Source organism: Alexandromys fortis, unplaced genomic scaffold (genome assembly GCF_014885135.2).
Source record: "Alexandromys fortis isolate MF-2015 unplaced genomic scaffold, M_Fortis_MF-2015_v1.1 scaffold_2_26212498_36691700, whole genome shotgun sequence".
NCBI classification, from domain to species: Eukaryota; Metazoa; Chordata; class Mammalia; order Rodentia; family Cricetidae; genus Alexandromys; species Alexandromys fortis.
Genome location: NW_026067931.1, coordinates 8,574,370 through 8,584,100, shown reverse-complemented (window position 1 = coordinate 8,584,100; position 9,731 = coordinate 8,574,370). Strand labels below are relative to the sequence as shown.

Sequence of the window (9,731 nt, the reverse complement as noted above, 5' to 3'; positions counted from 1 at the left end):
GGAAACAGGAAGATTGGGATAAAGGAAGGTTGGATAGGGGAGCAGGGAAGCACATATCTTAGTTAAAAGAGCCACCTTAGTGTTGGCAAGAGACTTGAACCTAGAGTGGCTCCCAGGAGCCCAAGGCGATGTCCCCAGTTAGTCCCTTGGGAAGCTGAGGATAGGGAACCTGAACTGACCCTATCCTATAGCATTACTGACGAATATCTTTCATATCACGGTAGTGCACACTCTTAATCCAAGCACTAGGAAAGCAGAGGCAGGATGTTCTCTGACTTTAAGGCCAGCCTGGTCCAGAGAGTCAAGCTTAGGTAGCAAAATTAACAATTAAAATCAGAAAACTGGTGAAGATGTAATTGAATAAGGGGGGGGGGCATGTTCCACCCCCAACTAGCAGCAGAACCTGAAGCTTCAACCATGAGGTTCAAGCTTTAGAGTTAAGGGTAGAAGAAACATGTTATAAAATTTGCCTCTGCACCTAAGGAAAGATGCCAAGGCAGGTCATATGTCAGGATTATCCAGGGATGGATGCCTAGACAGTCCACTTTGTGCAGTTGGGAAGTTGAAGGCTGGATTGTCTTGAAGAATCCAAGATGGTAGAAGTGCAGGTCATAGGATATTTGAAGAGAAAAGCTTCTAGCAGAGAGTGGTACCAGCCCCACAAAAAAGAAGTGTGCTGTAGTCAACAAAGCCTAACATCAGATCTGGAATGCAAAGTTTTGAGTTTGCCTAGCTGACTTTCAGTCCTGCTTTGGTCTAGTATTTCCTCACTGTGCTTTCTTTTGTAAATTTTGGAATAGTAATGCATATCCAGTAGCATTATATGTTGGAAGTGTGTTATCTGTGTTTTATTTTTATTTAATAGGGATTAAAGAATTACATTGCTTGAATCTCAGAAGAGACTTCAGACTTTAAAACATTGTTGAGACCTTGATAGAATATGGGGACATTTGAAGTTTAACTAAATGTATTTTGCATTATGATATTGCTACAAGCTTTTGGAGGCCAAAAAGTGGAATACCATAGTTTGATTGCAATTGTTCCCCATAAACTCATAGAAAATGGCACTATTAGGTGGTATAGCTTTGTTGGTGTAAGCATAACCATGTTGGAGGAAGTATGTCACTATGGGATTGGGCTTTGAGGTCTCATATTTGCCCAATGCCTCAGTCAATTTTCGGTTGCCTTCTGATCAAGATGTAGTCAGCACCATGTTTGCCTCTACACCGTCATGCCCCCAACCATGATGATAACGGAATGAACCTCTTAAATTGTAACCCACCAGTTCAATTAAATGTTTTCCTTTATAAGAACTGTCGTGGCCATGGTATCTCCTCACAGCAAATGTTAAGTAAAACAGGAAGAAACACTAATCTGGTCATAATCCCTTCCCAACTTGCAGTATATACTAACCAACTAAATTACAATGGAGACTGAAAGCCATAAAGTGAAATGAAGAACTCAAATCATAGCAGAAGTGTTAGCTTCCTTTTCTACCTTTTATTGATATAAACACAAAATATGGTAACATTTAAAAGGCAAGTCTTGTTTTTCACTGACAAATAATGTCATGAATTGTAATTAAGGATAAAAAGAAGTGAGCTTTAATCCTGTAACACAAGACTATAGCCTGAAAGGTAGAAGATTTACCAATCCATTCACCTTTATTCAACTCAAAATATAAAACTCTATTGAGGAAATGGCAGAGTTTTCTTGAGAATAGGGTAAAATATTTAATATTATTTTGAAAATGTTGAGGTGATAGCAATTGCTTGATACAAGTGTGCATGAGAGCCATACCTGTGAAGATTATTTGGAAGCAAAACAGAATCAGAGAGCAGAATATATCTTACCCACAGTCCATGGGCTCAGAAGCAGAATTATGACAGTATGCATAATTTAAACTACCAGCTTTGGTTTCAAATATTTGAGTGATGGTCAATCTCTGATTTTGCACATGCAATTAAGTGTGAAACCGGTAGAATTTAATCATTCTTCCCAAGTTCATGCTGATAAGGAATAGTTGGTGAAAATTGTGCACATGAGTGGTTTACATTTTCTAAGATATATTTATTTTTTATCAAAGACTATAGAAAATGGGATGTCAGTTAAAGTAATTTCAGTGAAAGAGAATTAAAGTTTCTTAACTTAGTATTCATATTTAACACATAATCACATTTATGTAATCTTGAAAGTTAAATGACAGTGAGATGTGTGATCATCTTGATTGTTATTCATTATACATTCATGGCACATATTTTCACTTTTGAAAAGTTCACAGAGAAATATTTAGCTAAAAGTTACAAATAGCTCTATATAGGATTATTACAATTTTACCACACAGTGCTATAACCCCTCACCTTTCAAGAAGCATGAATACTCGTGGTTCTGAAACTTTTATCTCTGAAATAAAAAAAATGGTTATACTAATAATACGAATAAGAGCTATTTCCCCCTCCATTTCAGCGATGTCTGGTATCTTATCTCTGGCTCAGCAGCTGCACCTGGATATACTGTTGTTTTACCAGTAATGTCAGTTCCGCAGTCACTGGCCTGTTTAACTGGTAGCAGTTTGATGGGACATTTAGGTCCCACAGGATCCATCTCCTGCCCCTGCCACCAAAAACAGTTTTAACTAAATATAATTCTATTTCTCAATAAGACACAGGAATCAGAGGCTGGGGCGAAAACTTACTAACTCAGGGAGGTTGAGGAGCAACTATCTGACCTTCCCTTTTTTTTGTGTCTCAGAAAAAGAGCTTCCTTCCACTCTGCCAAAACAAAAACCCGCTACACTCAAAGACCTTCCTAATACTTCCTGCACTGCGTGTCCCTCTGTTCATCTTCCAGATGCCCTTTGACTCTCTGCGATTACCTTCGGTCAATTAGCGGCTAGCGCCACCTCCTGAGCCAAGGTTGATTTCAAGTAATTAATTCAAACACTATCTCCAGGTTCACCGTGTTATGTACTTGACAACAGATGCCTGCCCTTTCCACGCTAGGGGCTGTTCCTGTTTCCTCCTATGTCTGTAACTTTAAATATTATCCATTGAAGTATAGCCAACAGCATATTCAAATAGACCATGCTTTCTTTAACATGGTGTAAATATTTAACACCTAATGAAGTAAAATTTGTACCATGCTTTTTTCTTTCCCCACAAGTGTTTCAGGTTTTTAGAAAAGCTTTTATTTTCCCCCAATGTTCAGTTTCCTTTAATAACCCCCATCTCCCTTGAAGGGTAGGTGCAGGCAGCTAGCCAATAGCAGGACTTCTTCACTTGAACATTTTGCCTTGACTGATGCTTTGCCCACAGGAAAAGCACACTTGAACCAGTCTGGGTCTCTTCCCTACAAGGATACGTTTTCTGCCGTGTATATGACTCATGGTTCACCTGCCAATCTGGACACAGCAGAAAGGTTAAGTTCTAGGCCGTGGAAGACCCAAACACCAGAAATGGAGCTGCTATTGTTGTTTCCAAAGATGATGACACTTGCAAAGCCATTCTTCCTCAGTTTATCCAATCTGGAACATTTCAGTGATAAGGTTGCCAATCAAAAAGTTCTGGGAGAACTCTTCAGGAAAACAGTATTCACTATACCACAGATACCAGTCATCCTTACCAAATGGACCCCAAAATATGGCAATGCCACAGAGAGGGTGTTCGTTGGAGTACTTAAACTAAAATCATCCAACACAAAGGTACTCTTGGCCAAGTGAGAGGAGCAGTTCTTGGTCTTGGGCTCAGAAGCCAGTGCCTGCTCATTCCCATCCACCTTTCCCACAGGAGCTGGAACAGCGATCTTTTTTCCTCTTTGTGCTTAGCTTGGGGCTTCTATTTCTCTTCTTCTTAACCTGTGTCTTTCCTTAGAATGTCTTTTATGGTTGGCTCTCTGAAAGCTTCTTAGCCTCAATTTCAGCCATTTTCTCAAACAGCTTCCCCTCCCGCAAAATTTTCCTAAACTGGGCCTGACAAATGAAGGTGAGATGCCATCAGTTGGTATTGAGAAAAGCCTGGCAAAAAAGAATGCTCTAAGGCCTGTTTGTAAAGTTACAGAAGAATACAGACAACAAATGTGATATCCAGTGCCATTTGCTCAACCACCAAACATCCTTTTCTTCAAATGAGGATTTCCCTCATCTCCTTTGTTTGTTTGTTTTTCTGTTTTTGTTATGTTTTTTATTTTTAGTTGCCGGTTTGTTTTTTGCATAATGCCCAAGGTAAAGAATACCCAGGTGCTGGCTGGAGGAATGATGTCACTCTTAGAAATGCTCACCCACCAACACCATCAGAGCTACTGCGGCTGAAGTATTTACCAGCAGGTCCTTGTTGCTTACAAACTAGGCGATAGCATTGTTCTCAAACACACAGAATCCATCGTCACCCTCAAGTAGGAACCTTGCCAGAAGGAAATTTTCTTAGAAATTCAGGGTTGCAGTTGGTTTGTCTAAAGTGGAAGTGGGGTGGTGCGAGAGCTTACAGACCTGAGCCCCACTGTACTGAACACCAATGAAGACCTTGAAGACTCTCCAGTTTTCAGGACGTGTCCCAGAATTTACGGGGTGGGAATTTTGTTGCTGATTAGAAAAGGTTTCAAAAATGGTTCCTTTAAATTTTTGAGATGATGATAAAATTGCATATGTTTAATGATTGTTTTAAATATCAAAAGTTTTGTTGCTGAGTATTGAAATTCCCAAGTCCAATTGTTCTTGCCATTTAATAGGAGCATCTGATAATCCCTTAGAGAAAAAGAAAAACCATTAAACATCCCCTGTTAGCTGTCTCCATTTCTTTAAGGAATTTTGTGTATTTATGAAAGTGATTCATTTATTATGCTTTCTAACTTGTATTTAAAAGCAGTGTGAGGAACAGATTTGATGTTAAATGTTTCTTGGGTTTGCAGCTACTGTGATGGGTTCCGTTATCATATCTTGCAGTTTATTGCTAGATTGGCTTTCTATGAAGACATCCATTTCAACTTCTAACAAAAATTGGCATCTTTATATCCAGTTGATTCATCTTTCCATATTCTGATCGCAAAATCACTTTGTAAAAGCAAGAGTACATCTTCAGCATACTCATGCCTTTGATTGCAAACACTTTTCCACAGACACGTATTTACTCTTATATGAAATGGGGGTTTTCTGCTATTATGATTTTTTTTAAAAAACTTTATCATTTGAGTATTTCTGTCATTTAGATTTATTAATTTTATGTGATAAATGTGGGAATTGATTGCATTTATATGTATCAGCATATAAGCAATTATACCTGTCAAAAATTACAAAAATAAAAATATAGACATGTAGAATCTAGAGAATTATATGCACAGCTAGTGAGTCCGTGATCTTTCTTTTCTAGTAATTTCTTTAACAAAAGTTGTATCCTTTCTAGTCTTACTCAGATGGGAGTTTCAACAGGTGATAGCACCATATTTAAGCCCACCTCTCAGGAGGCAGGGTCAGGCAGCTTTCTATGAGTTAAAGACCAGCCTTGTCTACAGAGTGAATTTCAGGACAGCCAGAGCTGTTTTCACAGAGAAACTCTGCATAAAGAACAAGCAAGCAAATAAACAAAAGACATAAAACATCATATTTTCCTTCAATCAACAGCCAATTATCAAGGAAGTGGTCTTGGAATTCAAAGTCTATTAGCTTCAAAGATTTTTAAATTACCTGATATGTTATCATATGCATGGCTATGTAGATTCCCAGTTTGTACTTACCACCAAATTTGTACATCATCTCCAAATAATACACTTCTTCTCATGAAGCAGAATTAATTTATAAGTTTGGTAATAGTTTAACAGCAGAAGATAACCTTGACAGGTTGGAGACAAGAGGCACCACAAAGTCATGTCAGGCAACAGAGCTAAAAGGAAGTTCATTGTGGGGGTTGTTAGTGGCCGCTTCTGAATGAGAGCAGAAGGAGAAGAGAGAGGGGGAAGAATGCTCACTTTTTATAGGTGATATAGCACATGTCCTTAGGGACATAGCTCAGTTAGATGGCTGCCATAATCATAGTATTACATCTATGCTGCTGCTGCTGCCGCTGCTGCTCTTGTGTTCTGTTGGTTCCCTGAGGGCAGGCCAGGGGTAAATTACTGAGTTTTAACCTGTTTTCAAAAAAGGATGGAATAAGAAGGGGCTAAAAATAAGGTAATATCTAAAGGAAATAGAGTATTTTTACATTATCTCCTGAGAAGAGGTATTGAAATTGCTTTGTATTTGGTGTCTGGTTCTTGGTCATCCAAACAGGGTCAATCTCATAGAGAAGGTCTTAAGTCAAATCAGATGTTGATTGATTGATCCACACATTTGTACCACCAATTCCCTAGCATACTTTTCAGTCTAAGGTAAAACTAAATACTGTTACAGATAGATTAGATAGATAGATAGATAGATAGATAGATAGATAGATAGATAACAATTACTGATTCTTAAAGGTATTTGGCTATACCCAAATCAAAGTATTATTCAGCCATCATCAGAAAAGTTTCCTTCTGCTGGTTTCACTTGGATCAACATCAGTGTGATGTTTTTTGTTTACCTTGCTATAATTTATTTTCTTAGGAAAATTTCTAAGAATAGAAAATAAAATATTTATTGAAAAAAGAAATTGCTCTCTATTTATTATAAATCAGGTAAGACAGGGAAGTATCAGGATCTAATGCCATGACAGGAGATTATATGTGCGAACCGACCAGATACTTGCTCACCTGAACAAAGATAACAACCTCCCACAAATATCTTGAATTAGTAGTCCAGCGATTCAAGGAGCAATGCAGAATCTTACCGCACTGATGGATATCTACAACCCAGACATCAGAACAACACGATAAAATTTAAGACTCAATGGAAGCTGGGACTAAATAGATGACAGTTTGTTTGTTCTCCGCATTTCAGAGTACCTGTATTATTAATTACTAGTTAAAGAATAAATTCCACAGAGAACCGTGGTAGAAATTCTATCATAGTTACTAGACACGTGGCTCTGAACAAAATTAAAAACAGATAATTCCTACTGGAGGAATGGCCTAAGAATTCAAAGTTACTGGGATACTATACCTCATTCAGCCCCTATCAGAAGAATTGTATATTCTTGGTAACTTTTGGGCTAACTGACATTGTCATTGTTTCGAATTTTGTGAATCCTGTTTGGTCTCAGAAAAGAAGGGATGCTTCTATAGAACCCAGTTTGAAGAAACTGGTGTGATGGTAAGGGGCCTACGGTTAATATATCAGAAGCTATGCTTCTGGGAAAAGATTTGTTCAATTCAAAAACTTTGGCAGGGTGTGTGAGACCTCTGTATCTCTATACCTACTCACTAGATAAACATTCTTGAGATATTTGTGAGTGTGACATAAACGTCATACATGTTTAGCTGTGTTTTATACAGCAGATTACATTAAATATATAGAATAAAGCAAAAAATGCTTCAATATTGCACTTTCAGACTTTCTCCTGTGTGAATTTATATTTTTGTGCATGTATATATGTATATATATTAATATTTATTTGACGAGGACTATAATGGGTTGTTGTTTCAACTCTTCTTAAATATTATTCCTCTTGCTTACTAATTTATTATTGTTGTTAAAATAGGCTAATAGAATAAACAAATATTTTTGAGAGTCACAAGAATTTTTTTAGATTTACTTATTTATTGTGTATAAAGTGTTCCTGCCTGTCTACCTGCAAGCCAGAAAAGTGCACCAGATCTCATTAAAGGTGGTTGTGAGCCACTCTATGGTTGGTGGTAATTGAGCTCAGGACCTCTGGAGGAGAAGCCAGTATTCTTAACTACTAGGCCATTTCTCCAACACATAACCAGCTTTGTTATTCTTCTTACTTTGGCAATAGAATTCTGAAGCATTTATTCAATTAGCTATATTGCTAGTATATTGCAGCAATTAAAACCAGTTTGGAAAGAAGCTTTATAGATTCAATGCTCCAATGTTTCATAAGGGATTATAAGATTATTTTTACAGTCCTTGGATCTTATATTCTTCAGCATCCTAAAAACATTTTTCATAATAAAAAATAAAATAATATAGAATAGGCAATTATAAGACAACCCAGTTCTGAGAAACATCGTAATTCCATGACCATTATCTCATGCAAGTTGCTTTAAAATATACATTTGCTGTTCCAAGACTTCACTTCAATCACACTTCTAGGAAAGAAGTAAATTACATATATCTCTTACAGTATGTCTGAAAATTATATTGATAACTCTAAAAAAATGATAAACCAAAAATATTATATCATATTAGAATACCATATTTCTTAAAATTTCTTATCACTTGGTTAATAAAATGACTATAAGTTTAGTGGTTCAATATAGATGTTTAAATAAATATTTCATAAAGGATTGATCCAAATGTCTTATGATTTAATTTGAAAATATTTGAAGATGTTAACCAGTATATGCTTGTCTTTGCACTAAATTCCATTTGCCTAAATTCATCTCCTGAATTAATCAAACATGAATTCATAATCATTGAGATAAGTTGAGTTTGAGAATCTAAAAGGAAAACATTGTAGCTTTGTTTAAAAATCTCTATAGGCTTCCCAACCAGAAAAAGCCCAGGGCTGGATGGTTTCAGTGCAGAATTCTACAAGAACTTCAAAGAAGAGCTAATACATATACTCCTCAAATTGTTCCACATAGTAGAAACAGAAGGAACTTTGACAACGCTTTTTATGAGGCTACAGTTACCCTAAAACCAAAACCACACAAAGATTCAACCAAGAAAGAGAATTACTAATGAGTTTTACTAATGAACATTGATGCAAAAATACCTAATTAAACACCGGCAAACAGAATTCAAGAACAGGTGAAAAAATTATCTGCCATGATCAACTCAGCTTCATCCCAGTGATGCAGGGACGGTTCAATATATAAAATTCTATCAATGTAAGCCATGATATAAATGAACTAAAAAAGAAAAACCATATGATCATCTCATTAGATGATGAAAAAGCATTCTACAAAATTCAACATCCTTCATAATAAAGGTCTTGGAGAGATTGGGGATAAAAAGGCATATTTAAACATTATAAAAGGAATATACAGCAAACCGACAGCCACATCAAATTAAATGGGAAGAATCTTAAAGAGATTCTACTAAAATGATGAACAAGAAAAGTCTTTTCAGTCTCTCCATATCTTTTCAAAATAGTTCTAGAAGTTCTAGCTAGAGTAATAAGACAACAAAAGGAAATCAAGGATATGCAAATTGGAGAGGAAGAAGTCACACTGGCCATATTTGCAGATAATATAATAGTAAAAATAAGGGCTCCAGAAAAACTCTATCTGGGAACTCCTACAGCTGATAAATACCTTCACCAATATGGCAGGATACAAGATCAACTCAAAAAAAAAAAAAATCAGTAGCCCTCCTATGTACAAATGATAAGGAAGCTGAGGAAAAAAATCAGAGAAACATCACTCTTCACAATAGCCACAAATGACATAAAATATCTTAGGATAACACTAAACAAAGAAGTTAAAGACCTGTTTAAAAGGAATGGATAAAGAAAATTGTGATACATTTACCCAATGGAGTACTACTCAGCAGGAAAAAACAATGACATCTTGAAATTTGCATGCAAATGGATGGAACTAAAAAAGAAAATTCCTGAGTTAGATAACCCAAATGCAGAAAATTAACATTGTATGTTCTCATTCATAAGTGGATGCTAGCTGTAAAGCAAAGGATAATGAGC

The 9,731-nt window shown here is 36.4% G+C and overlaps 1 pseudogene; it reads right to left on the bottom strand.

The window, feature by feature from the left end:
- Positions 1-3,274: 3,274 nt before the first annotated feature.
- LOC126503669 (elongation factor 1-gamma-like) overlaps positions 3,275-9,731 on the bottom strand; it is a 14,120-nt pseudogene continuing 7,663 nt past the window's right edge.